Here is a 14189-nt window from a genome sequence, read left to right as displayed (position 1 = left end):
TGATCGGCCTAGGAGATCTAGTCACATTCACCTGTGGCATCCTTGAAACTGTTGTTTTCTTCATGGGTTGATAAGCAGGTCCCATCAAGAACAGTAGAGAAAGCAAGACTAAGGCTTCTTTAAAGTGTGCTGCCTTTCAGTCCCCTCAGAGAGAAAAAAATCGCTTCTTAATACTACCTCTGTTCCTAGGTCATGGGAAATGCTACATCATGGTTTCTGAGCTCGCTTTGAGACCCCCTCAATGGCTCTCTACAGGACTTCCTGGGTCTGGTGTCTAATATGCTGATGGCCTCTTTGCAAATACACAGAACGGATGCTTTCCATAAGCCCCTTTTTAAGCAACATTGCCAAGCGCTTGGCTCTGGTCTCATTTACATAATAAGAGCCTTGGAGCTCTGTCAGTCCATCAGCAGAGCAGCTCTCCAAAAACTCTGATGGGACTACATTTGGTTTATGGGGGAAATCTGGCAAGCGAAAGATTAAATACAAAAATGGATCAGATGTGGCTAGGGTTTCTGAAAGAAAAAAAAATATTCCAGAGGAAAAAAAATATTCCAAAGCAATTGGGCAACAGCTCAGAATATTGGCAACTATTTCATTCTAAGACTTCTTCCCTTCTCGTTTCTTCTCACTGTGACGTATTTCCGTCATCTTCTGTGCTCTTTACTACTTCCCCTCCTTTTTTAAAATATCTCAGCTTGCAGCAAAGCAAAGTAATATTTGGCAAGACCATGGGAAATTGGCAATAAGAGTCAGTCACTTGCCATCATTGAAATGCTGTTGCCACCATAGTAGATCCAATGGAACTCAATGATGGAGAAGGATGTTCACACAAGATTCCCTTAAGACTGGCCATCAGGCATGCACACTTGCTAGCTCATCTCCAGATTAACAGAATAACAGAATTGGAAGGGACCTTGGAGGTCTTCTAGTCCAACCCCCTGCTAAGGCAGGAAACCCTATACCATTTCAGAAAAATGATTGACCAATCTCTTCTTAAAAACTTCCAGTGTTGGAGCATTCACCACTTCTGGAGGCAAGTTTTTCCACTGATTAATTATTCTAACTGTCAGGAAATTTCTCCTTAGTTCTAGGTTGCTTCTCTCTTTGGTCAGTTTCCATCCATTGCTTCTTGTCCTGCCTTCAGGTGCTTTGGAGAATAGCTTGACTCCCTCTTCTTTGTGGCAGCCCCTGAGATATTGGAACACTGCTATCATGTCACCCCTAGTTCTTCTTTTCATTAAATGAGACATATCCAATTCCAGCAACCGTTCTTTATATGTTTTAGCCTCCAGTTCCTTAATCATCAGATTGAAAGGCATGGTTTTGCTTGTTTCATCTCAGCTTTGGGGGGCTGAATAAAATGATATAGCTGAGATGAAAGAGGAAAAATCATGCCAAAGTGGAGATCTGCTCTCACATAATATCAATTTCAGTAACACCTGTAGCATTTGGTTCTCTTCCCTGTTCCTCTATGATACTACATCCGTTTCCCCTTTTAACTAATTTTTCATCCCCCATGTCTCAGTCAGTATCAGTGACCACCAAATAAGTTTAATTCTTATTTGGTGGTTTCTCAATTTTCTCTTCCCTTAATTTTTTCAAACACGTATGGCAAACTTCTGCAAATTTGGAGGTTCCACCAAGTCTAGGGCTACCAGAGCTTGGCTCCAAAACTGCTGGTGTCTATTCAATCCTCCCATTGTGATTTTTGCAGATTAAAATTGATTGTTCTAACCATATCAAAGCTCCACTTATACATATAACAAGAATCATCAGCCACATTTAAATTTTGATATTAAATTAAAGAGTACATTGTTGTTTTACTGTACTGTATCCATTTCTGAGTTGCCTTTTAGACCATGCAAGAATACATGATCAAATAATATTAAATATAAACCTTTCAAAATAAATTAGACTCCAAAGACAGATTTTAAAGACAGGCTTTAAAATGCCACATCAGTAGAAAGTGTTTGACAGGAATTGTAACAATAGCATCAGTAGCAATAGAATAAAAAAATAAATGTGAATTTTCTTGAGTACTGAACAAGCACAGAGTAATGATCAAGAATAAGCCACAAGTCTGTAGTTTTCTAGATTCTGTAAGGTTTAACTCTTGGTTTTTCCCCAGATTCAAACCAAAATCAAGATTAGTCTACAAATGCCGTTATCACGGGAATTTTTAAACCACATTGCTGTATGTTTTATTTTCTTCTGTTTTTATGCTTTGGAAAATTTAAGTGATTAAATCTTGTCATTATTTCTCTGGGGTTTTTTATTTTTTTATTTTTTTTTAAGATGGGCATGAGTAGATATTTGGCTATTATTTGAGGATTTCTCTGTCTTTAAGTAAAGGACTGTTACTTGTTTTTATTTGACCACTTAACGGAATGCTGTAAAATATTTGTCCTTAGTCAACCATTTTTCTACCATTTCTACTTAGTCAAACATTAATTGGTTAAAATGCTGCCATCTATTGGCAATTGGCTAGAAACAACAAACAGTTCATTTAGTTCAGGGGTAAGCAACCTTGACTCTTTTATGACTCTGGACTTCAACTCCCAGAATTCCTGAATCAGCATAGTTGGCTCAGGAATTCTGGGAGTTGAAGTCCACGAGTCATAAAATAGCCAAGGTTGCCTACCCCTGATTTAGTTCAAAGTTACAACAGTACTGAAAAAAGTGACTTGTGATCATTTTTCTCAGTCACAACTTTGTAGTATCCCCATGATCATGTGATCAAAATTCAGATGCTTGGCAACCGGTTCAGACTTACAACCGTTGCTGTGTCCCAAGGTCATGTGATCACCTTTTGCAAAGTCAATGGGGAAGCCAGATTCACTTAACAACCAGGTTACCAACTTATCAACTGTGGCAAGAAAGGTCATAAAATGGGGCAAAGCTCGCTTAACAAATGTCTCACTTAACAACAGAAATTTTGGGCTCAATTGTGGTCGTAAGTCAAGGACTACCTGCATTGGATTACAGTTTTTTTAAAAAAACTAATTGTAGTGCGATAGCAAAGTAACAGCTGGACTGATTGATTGTGCTGTATGATTTCAGAGTACGTCTACAACAATTTCTTTTCAATATTAAAAAAGTTAACTTTTGAAGAAGATGCTAAAATTCTAAAATGGGACTTATTGCTGTTCTTTCAGGTTTCTAGATTTTTCAGCATGCTAGTACAGTGCTGCCTTCCCTGAAAATCTGTAGTTATTTCATTCTAGAACACCTCATCCTGAAAAAAATAAATCATACATTGTAATGACATTTCTGTGTAATTGCTTGAAGTCGTCCCACTCTTTTTAACTAAAATAGGTTGATGTTGGATTTATAACCTGTAGTTTGATTCCCTGGGTATTTAAATGTGAAGTCCTGTATTTGGAAAAAAATGTATTTCAGTTCAAGGCTAGTTTCTCATCTCCATTTGTTGTGAAGTATTTGGTCAAATATAAGCAAACATAAAACATAAAACTGAGCAAACATAAAACTGTTCTGATTTGCTGTGGTGTTATGTTAGCTCGGAGTGTTGAGTAATTAGCACCAATGTAAATAATATTGTTTGAAGATACCTTTTATATAGTCCTTGGTGCGCTCTGGTATTTTGCTTGCAGACATTTCATTACCTAAGACCGTGTTTCCCCAAAAATAAGATCCGGTCTTATATTTTCTTTTGCCTCCAAAAGAGGCAGTAGGGTTATTTTCAGGGGATGTTTTATTTTTTTCCAACACCTGCCTCATCTCGTGGTAGTGGCACCAACAGCCCCATCCAGCAGGAGTAGGCGTGGCCACCGGCCCACTTCTGAGGCCGCTTGTGGCCACTCGCCGCAGGAGGCCGTGTGGCCCACCTTGCCGCCACTATGAGGCGAAGAAGGTGGGGGAGGGGTGGAGCTGCCCCAACGGCCCCATAGGCGCCCAAACACTTTTTGTCCAGACGGAGAAATGACGGACACTGGAAGCTTCATCTGCTTGCGAATGGGGTGCTTAGAAACCAAGGGGCGCTTGGAAACCAAGCGAATCGCTCCATCTCCAAGCACCCCATTTGCAAGCAGACGAAGCTTCCGGTCTCCTTCTGGGCAAAAAGTGCATCCAGATTGCCTGTCTCCTCCCTGCCTCTGCCTCCACATTCAGACTTACCTGCGCTGCATCAAGGGGCTGGTGGGCTGCTGCTGCTGCCGGACACATGCTCACCACCACTTGTGCTGGCCACGCCCACCCACTTATTTTGGGGGTAGGGCTTATGTTAGGTAGGGCTTATTTTCATGGTGGGCCTTATTTTCAGGTAGTATCATCAATGCACGTTCATAGTACATGCAAAACCCCAGAGATGTTGCCTAGTTGGGTCATGAAATGTCTGCAAGCAAACAACGAAGCTCAGAAAGCACCAAAGTCTGCACAGTTCACTTGGAGTTAACTACGTCCTCTTCTATGGGAATCTTTTACATTTTTCCATGCATAGCCATTCAGCTGCTTTGGGAATTGGGGAGGAGAACTGGTAACCCTCCAGATGTTGGATTCCAACTCTCATCATTTCTAGCCGGTATGATCAGTGATACAGAACTGTACTTCAGCAACATTTGTGTGACCTCACATTCTGCTTGCCTGCTTTGGATGACTGACAGCTCTTTGGCATGGTTTGCTTTTCAGAATGCCAAATGATGGCTGAAAATCTCATACTGAATAAGGGTATTTCCTAAGCTTGTGGAATCACGCAGAATTCTTCTGAATATACTGTGGGTTGACTTATGACCATTAAAAGTTATGACAACCCCTCTCTCCCCAAAAGCTACTTATGACTCTATTCTGATTTCCAATGGCTGCACACCCACCCACATACACACAGAATCATATGAACACATTTTGGGCATTTGGCAATTGGTTCACTCTTTTGACCATTTGCAGCATCCCTCGGTTTTGCGCCCATGATTTATTCCTTTTTTTGCCAGTTTCTGACCTTTGGGGCCAGAAATATATTGATTCACTTAACCACTGCTGCGACATAGTTGTAAAAAGTTGTAAAATTGGGTCCAACCTCGTGCCTCAATTTATGAGTGTCATGACTTATAATTGGAAATTCTGGGCTCTGTTACATCCATAAGTCAAGGACTATCTGTATTTGGAAAAAATAATGTTTTTGAACTACACACAATTCTTTTTAGGGATGTGAGAGAAAGAAGGTAAGTTTGACCTTATCATTTGGTTAGGTGGCCTTGAATATAGGATTTTCCATTATAAAACGAGGATGGGAATATTCAAGTCTTTAGTACTACCTTCTGAGTCTTAGGAGTGAGATATTCACCATGCTAAATCTGTTTGGAAGGATTGTAAGGTTAATCGGGTAAATAAGCCAGGTTCCACAAAGGCTTTGGTAGGCAGAGGGCAATGAAAAGCAAGATGATGACATATATATAGGCTTTTACATAGGCTTTTGAACCAGCTGGACAATCCTGGCTTGGTATTTTGAGAGTAAAGCCCAACACATCTAAGAATGGCAGATGGAGAAAGCTGAGTCAATCTACCTCTTCAGCTTAGTTGGCTGGCAAACCAGTCTCACTTGATTTTATTGCTGTGTGTTGGTGAGAGTATTCCATCTTATCTGATCAGGAGAAATGAAAATTTGTCTTTTGGCATATCAGCTTTCTTGGGCAAAGGTACCAGATAGTCCTCCAGATATCATGGTCTCATGGCCCACAGCATTATTCTTCCCGTTATTGACAAGGTTATTAATTAGTAATCTACCCACAAATATATTACTTGGTAATTTTCTTGTTACTAATGAAGTTCTTTGGGATCCACATTGCATTATGTGTGGCAGGCTCTGAAGAAGAACAAGCTCTGAATACAGTCCAGGGCTGAGGAAGAACTTGTGTCAACTGAAGTAACTTTAGAATCTTTCTCTTTTCTACAAAGTTCTTTAGCTGAAATAATTCAGGAATGATGTATCCTTGTTCAACATGGTCATTTTAGTTTCCAAAATTCTTGGCTGCTGTTTGTTTTAGCTAAACAGTATTTTGATCTTTCCTCTTCCAGTTTGCTCTTCTAGTATTTCACCTGCATATCAATTGTCTGTGATTAATTAGAAAACTTCAAACACATAATATGATTGGCTAGCCCTAATATTTTATCTCATGGGCCTTGGTATACAGTAAAGATTTTCATTTGTAGAAAACAAAAGCTGATACATTTTTACATCTGTATCTGTATTAAAGCAGCTTCTATAATTTTGCATCCTGCTTAAGAATACAGCATGTTCTAATATACAGGAATGAATCCTTTGTCTGTAATAATCTTATTTTTTTATTTGAGAGGGCTCCACCACACAGGATTTTGGTGTCATTAATCACATATTGCTCTTTTGGGGCAGTAAAGCTGATTTTTCTACTCCTGGACCAATGATAGCGCAGCTTAATGCAGTTTATTTGGGCAATCTGTGTTTTTAATTTTTCCATGTATAAGAACTGGCATCAAACTAACTGAGCTCAGAGTTTCCTGGAATGTTTCATGGACAACCTTGTAAGGAAACCCAATCTTCATGCCTTTAGTCAGATTCTAATCTGTTTCACAATCTCTTGCTTAACCCAACCTCCAAGACTTTGTTCATTGTTGTCTTCAACCCAATTTTGACTGTCTGAACTAGTCTCTGAAGTTTTTTTGGCATGGGTTTTCAGAACTGACTTGCCCTTGCCTGCTTCATAGGGTTGAGAAAGTGTGACTAGACTCTGGGTTTGAGAGAGTGATTAAGTTGTTTGGCTTAAGTAAATCATCTTACCTTCTCCAATCATACACAGATACTATTTAACGAGCCTACATTGTACCCTGTAACATGGTTCCAGTTGTTGGGAAAAGACTACAAAACTGCAGGGTTATATCAGTCCTCTAGCTTACAGTGGGAATTTATTGCAGGAAAAATAATGTCTAGATAGCTTCCACTTGTATCAACTCAGATCCTTTTTAGCGAATAATGCACATAGCATGTAATGAAAAGAAGTGAATGGGGATGATTTTTTTTCCTTTTATTATTCATTATTTCCACAAGTTCCATGTTGGATGAAGAGGAACTGGTTGTTTAGCCTATTCTCCAAAGTACCTGAGAGCAAGACAAGAAGTAGAAACTAATCAAGGAGAGAAGCAACCTAGAACTAAGGAGAAATTTCCTGACAATGAGAGCAATAAATCAGTGGAATGGCTTGCATTCAGAAATTAGAGGTGCTCCATCAATAGAGGTCTTTAAGAAGAGATTGGACAGCCATTTGTCTAGAATGGTATGCGGTCTCCTGCTTGGACAGGGGATTGGACTAGAAGACATCCAAAATTCCTTCCAACTCTGTTATTCTGCATTCATTAAAAAACTAATCAAGGTTCAACAAAATGTTTGTCTGTGGACAGTGCTTTATAAATAGTATATTAGGACTTTGCACTTAACTGTGGTGCAAAGTTTTTTTAATAGGCACCATATAATACTATGTGTATAAACATGAAACTGCAAAACCTAGGGGTGTACATACAATCAGGAAACAATATGCAGGTGTGCAATTTTGTGAATTGCATAGCCGGTTTAGCACAATTGGGATGAAAAGAGATCCTCTTGTGAACTTGTTGGTATGATAAATCTTTCAAACTTCCCTCTGTAGTACAGCGGATTGTAGTAGATTGATTAAGGCAATTTTGTACAAAGGCATCTTTACTTTCACAAGACTAGCAAAAGAATTTTCAGAACCATGTAGGAATTTCCTTGGTTGAGACATGACCACTTCTGTGAAAAACTAAGTGAATGTAGAGAGATAGACATGCTGCAATCAAGTATTATGGGAAGCATAGAAACTTGACTAGAACCTACGTAATTATTATTCCAATTAGGCTGAATATTCGTCTATTACTCAATGCCTTTGATTTTCATATGGTGAGTTATAGCTCACATAACAGCAGATTCATCTTTACCTTTATCTGGAATTTCCAAGCCACATTAACTGAAAAGTATATATCAAGTTTTTATAAGTTGAAAACAGTTACTGCGGACCTATGTATATGCACCTTTTTCTTATCTGATAAATGATTATCTGATTTATAATTTCAGCTTGTCCCTCCTCTCTCAGGTTTAAACAACTTTCAAAGATAGTTCCTTGGAGTTAGAAGGCAGGAAATAATAAAGCTGAATATCATCCTGATATAGTATTGGTGACATTCTATCCAAACGTTTTGAAAGACCATATTGATTTCATGTAGGAGTCAAAGCAGAGTTCTGTTGGGCATTTTGCCCACTACTGCTTTCTCAACTGAACTGAAAAGAAGGACTGGAACCTCTGCAAAACAATGCCCCAAATTCCTATTTCAGATGGCCCCAAAGAATACTATGATCAGTGGTATCGAGAGCTACTGAGAGGTTCCCACCATCTGGCTTCTGGCATAGGTCATCTATCAAGATAATCAGAGTAGCCTCAGTGTACCTGAGTAACATCCCAGTTGAAATGGATTCAGAAAAAAGGTATTATCTAGGCCAGGGGTGTCAAACTCAATTTCATTGAGGACCACATCAGCATTGTGATTGCCCTCAGGGGGCCGGGTGGGTGTGGCCAGAGTGGGTGCGGCCTACTGGGTGGGCATGGATGGAGTTGGTGTGGCCTACTGGGTGGGTGTGGCCAGCTCTACATCGTTCATGTCAAGGGTGCCTGGGCAGGAGGGGGACAGATCTGAGGGTCTCTGGCAGAAGGGGGTGGGACCAGGGCAAGTGCCAAGGCATGGTCCACTGGAGGAGCCTCACTGTTCCTCTCAGGCCATGCTTGGGGGGGCGGGCTTATGGAGCTAAGACTGAATGTGTTTCAGCATAGATGGCCACCACAGAATTGTACATTGGCTCCCGGTTGGCCTGGGCCAGGGCCAAGACAGAGGGGGCCATTTCCTCACTTTTTCCAAGATGGCTTCATGGGCCACATGAAACCACTTCGCAGGCCGCATCCGGCCCCCGGGCCTTGCGTTTGACATGTTTGATCTAGGTGCATCTGGAGTGGCAAGGCCACCATTTACATAGTCATCTTACTCAAACAGCTGAGAGTGGCCTGTAATTAGAAAGAACTTCTGAGTCAACAAAGGTTTTTATTAACTGCTGCTTTGAAGCATGGTGGGACACAAGTCATTCCAAAGAGGCATATATCATCTCCTCCCTTAAACATGGAATCTGTCAGTCCTAACAGTCTCTAGTCATTTTTATCAGACAGGAAGAGCACCAGGGAAACAAGTGGTGACCTCTGTTCTCCAACTCCCTGAGTTACAGACTGTAAACAATTTGTGTGAATCTGAGAAGTCTTTACCAACCTGGTCCCGAAAAGAGATCAGGAGAACCATCTATTGCAGGGGTATCAAACTGCTGGCCTGCGGGCTGGATGCATCATAGCAAAACCGCGCCCATCCCATTGCCAGCAATGGCAAAAAAGTCGTGATACATCGTGAGACATCACGTGACATTGCGAATTTGATATCCCTGGTCTATTACATTCTACAGCTTCTCCCGCAAAGGTGCTGTAACTGGCTACATTTCTTTGTCACTCTAACTTTGTCCCTTCCCTTGAAGCTAAATATCCAGAGAGGGTTTTATTCAAGTCTTTTGTCTTAGCTCTTCCTGGGAGCAGGACAGTTAAAAGGTGAGATAAAAATTTAATAATAATATTGTTGAAAAAGTAGTCAAAAATTAGCAGGTTATACAATATTGTGGGATTTCTGAATACAAAGTGATAAAAGTCTTGGCTCATAACGTACCATATTTAACTGTGGTTGAAAAAGAGGAAAGTGTGAATCAGTTAAATTCAAATGTGGCAATACCAGGGGGTAGTAAAATAGACAAAGAATTGGACAAAAATAACAAAGTATCAAGATCTGAAAATCAAAGTTGAAAGATTATGGCATAAACCATCTGTGGTGATCCCAGTGATTAACAACACCCTGGGTGCCAAGCCAAAAAATCTTGAATGGCATTTAGAAAATCTACACATTTATAAAATTTCCATCTGTCAATTACAGAAGGTCATATTGCTTGTATCTGCACATATACTAAATAATACATTATGACATCCTAGGTCCTTGGGAATTACTCAGTGCATATGAAGGCCAACATCAGCTAAAGAACATGCAGCTATGATTTCACTGCTGTGTATATAATATTTTTTAATGTTTATAGAGAGAAAAGGTTGCAAAGCATGTATTCAAAAGACAAATGCAGAGTGATTTTGATGGGAAACTATTGTGAAAGAGGAGTATAAACTGAATGAAAATAAAATAAAATTATGAGATGATTTTGGATGAAAGTGAAGTGAAGGAATGCTGAAAGAAGCGCTTTAGATATTTGTATGAGAATTGTAGTGATATGTAGAAGAGTGGAATGGGAAATCAATTTTAACAGACGTTAATACCCTTGGGAAAAATGATGAAAAATAACAATAAATGCTATAAGAATATTAAAAAAGGTAGTAAGGCTGTGGGTGTAGATGGTATAATTGGTGAAATGTTAAAATACGGATGGGAATTCTTTAAGGAGTGCCTGTGTGATTTGTTTGCATGAAAAATGCTGTTATTGTTCACTTGTGTGAAGGGAAAGGAAGTATTAATGCAAAAAACTAAGGGGGATTCATTGGTTTAATGGGCTTTAAAAAGTCTTTAGGAGAATTCTGATAGAAAGAGTTTGAGAAGTGACAGCAAGGATAATTTGGGAAGTATAATGTGGTTTAATGCAAGAAAGAAGTGTACAGATTTTTGCTTTCCAGCAAGACACTGAGAGATGTGAAAAGGTTTATTGTATATTGATTTTGGTACCTTTCTAGAATGTTTACTAATGGGGAATTGGATGGAGAAGTTTTAAGATATACAAATGCTGAAATAAATGTAATAGGTTGTACGTAAGTCCATTGTGGTGAATGAGTTTCTGTTGAAAGAAGCAAAAATAACTGTGCCTAACAGCAGCTTACTGCCCTTTTATATGGAAATGAGACTTGGGCATGTAAGGAGAAACATAACATTAATTTCAGATTAATAGGTAGAGAATAGGTAACTTTTAAAAATGTGTATGACAAAATAAGAACCAATAAAGTAATCTGATAAATACTGTAAATGTGAACTGAATACAGAAGAGAGTGTCCACACTCTAAGTGAATACAATAGTAAGTGAGTGAAATACATTCAGGTGATTTGATCAGATAGAAATGCATGGGGATTCAATCATAAAACTAATGGATGAAGTAAGAGTGAATAAGTTAAGGGGCTATTATTGAATGGAATTTGTAAATGAGATGAGACATTTCAAGAACAAAAGGCAAAGTATGAAAGAATGAAAAGGCATGGTGGAAGCAAGAATTATTTGCTAAGATAGGAAAGCAAGGAATAGCAGTATGGTGGTAAGATAAATCAGATTTATCTAGTTTATTGGTCTTATCTTATGTCTTTCATTTCTTTTGCTTATTGTTTCTTAATCCTTTTCATTATGTTATTTACCTTAAATGGTAGGATAAGTATGTACACAGTGTGTTCTGAAAGTATATAAGTATGTAAGCAAGAGCTTATAGGGGAAGAGACTCTAGACTGGTTAATATTTGGATATTTCCATCAAGAATTTATCATTTACCTTCAATAGGGTTTCTCTAGCAGATTTCAAATGATAAAATAAAGTGAAATGTGTTTCTTTCAATCACATGCACATTGATTTTGAACAATTGTTTCTGCTTCTTCCACTTTTGGGGGAGAAACACCATAGAATTATTAAAAGTCCTTTGTCACCTTCTTTGACATCCTTACCCATGAAATTGGGTTATAAATCTCACCACATTCTTGGCAAACAGGATGCTCCCATTTTACAGCAGCCCACTTAGATGCAGAAACAGGAGTGATTCAGAATGTTGTCAAATCCAGCCCAGTCTGCACTTTCATTCCCACTTCTGGTATCCTGCCATGACAAAAAAAATGGCATGAATTCATAATAGGCTCAAGAAGGAAGCCATCTTGCACGAAATTAGGTGCAGAACAAAGCAAACGTATTTGTTGGCAGATGAACATTAATGTGCTGAGATCTTTATTAGTCAGAAAAGGTAATTGGCTGCCAGTTTTTTTTATAGGTTCCAAGATCTCCCTCAACACATACAAGCAGACACATTGACACACACACACACAAAACAAGCATGCCTATTCCCATTGTTTCCTGATTGACATGAATAGCAGGACAGCCTTGTTAAGCACTGTTTCATTGAGTTAGAAATTAGAAAACTTGGGGAAAAGAAAGTCTATCCCAAAAGAAAGGTTAGCCCATTTCTTTCAAGATGGTGGAGCTTGCCATCTTAAGACTAGGGCTGGAATATGCCAGTTGGTTTTTGTATGCAGTCTTGAGGGAGAGAGATCTTGTCCTTTACCTCAGACTGTAATGTCTTGGGCTGGCCTTGACTTTCAATGTAAATAATATTGTTTAAAAAATCCTATCTGTTTTATGCACATTGCCTAACATCAGTGTATTTCATCAAAATGTCTATGCAGAAGTGCAGCACATAAGATTGAAGGACTTTCGCTTATATATGAAGCTTTTGAATGGGAAGAAAACAAATATTACTAGTGTTTCTTCCTCAGATGAACTTCTTGCCTGGCCTGACCTCAAAGTCGCCAATCATCCAGAGACATTAACTAAAGAAGCAAATATTCTCCTTACCATTAAAGTAATCACTGCCAGTTCTTAACTTCTATTTGTTGGCAGATGAACATGACCTGAATGGAAACTAAAGACAAGTCAATACATGTTTTGGCAAAGAGACAGAACTTCCCTCAGGGAAGCAATTGATGGAGTTCAGAAGAGAGGAAAAGAGTGACCCACTCTAGGCCTTCCTATTTCTCTGATAAAAACATGCCTGCAGCTCAACCTTCACATCTGATTCCACTCTTTACACTTACAGGAACATTTTGGGTTGTCTCTAGAAATCTTGGAGGATTTATGGCTGGCATTTCCCAAGAAATATGGAGCCTAGTGGTATTTGTTTCCGCCTTGTCAACATTGAGACTCAGATTTGGCATAGGCTAATCATACTTACAACTCTCCCCTTGTGTAGCCTTTTGAGATTAATCAAACTAGCACCAAAGTGAGTGGCATGCTTGTGTAACTGAAGGAAGTATGGTTGGCAGGAATGCAGGAAAAGGCCTTCTCAGGTTGCCACACCTGGGCTGTGCAACTCTCTGTGAAACAACTGACCTTTTAACAAAAATGCATAAGTTGCCTAAGATGTTCTCTACACTCAAAGACTGGGAAATAGGCAACATTATCTCCATTTTTTTTTAAAGACCCGGACAGAATTTGGGAAATTACAGACCAAATAGTGTAACATTTGTTGCAGGTAAACTGATAAAAATGAGTCACTTATCAAATAATGAAAAGCAATTTTGGTTTCTGTCCTAAAAATGTTTTAGAGCGTGTGAGGAAGTATAAATAAGCCTATCAACAGAAAGTACTGTTGTGTTCTTAAACTATACAAAATAGGATAGAAGATAGGAGTCAACGGTCAGTTCACACAATGGCAGATTGTAGATATGAAACTAGTCTTTCAAAACTCCTCTGTAAGTTTTCTGATTAACACTAAATTATTCAGAGCAATATAAATTAACTAGGAATTTAAATGTTTTATGTTTGATTATTTTCAAATGTGAGCTGTTGTGGGTATTTTTTTCTTTAAAGTAGGAAAAGCAGATAGAAATATTCTAATCAATAAATAATTACCACAGAAATGGTTTATTAGTTTGGGAAATTGTTTATTGAAGGCTCCTTAATACGTTTATCAGTCAAAACAGAGCAAATTTTGTTGTGATGAAGGAGAGTAACATTTTTTGTCTACAAGGCTACCACCTATCCCCAGGGGTGGTTGGTTACAAACAGACAGCTGTCCACATAAACCATACTGACATGCTCAGACACAGATACACTCCATACACTTGCCTATTATTCTTGAGAAGAGTAACTAGGAAGAATGAGAAACATTCCCATTTTCCTGGGAACAGAGAACCTTCTGTTGCTCACAGACTTCCTATATACGGTAACTCAACTATTTTGAACAGTCATTGGAGATGTAGACTTCTCCATTTGCATTGGGAAATCAGCCATATGTTTTGATCACATTGATTAATTGAACAGAAAGAAAAGGTAAATGTATTAAGGAACCTTCCATGACAACATGGACCAC

This window comes from Protobothrops mucrosquamatus, unplaced genomic scaffold, assembly GCF_001527695.2.
Source record: "Protobothrops mucrosquamatus isolate PMUCROS unplaced genomic scaffold, P.Mucros_1.0 scaffold1969, whole genome shotgun sequence".
Taxonomy (NCBI): Eukaryota; Metazoa; Chordata; class Lepidosauria; order Squamata; family Viperidae; genus Protobothrops; species Protobothrops mucrosquamatus.
Note: the sequence above shows the minus strand (reverse complement) of the source record.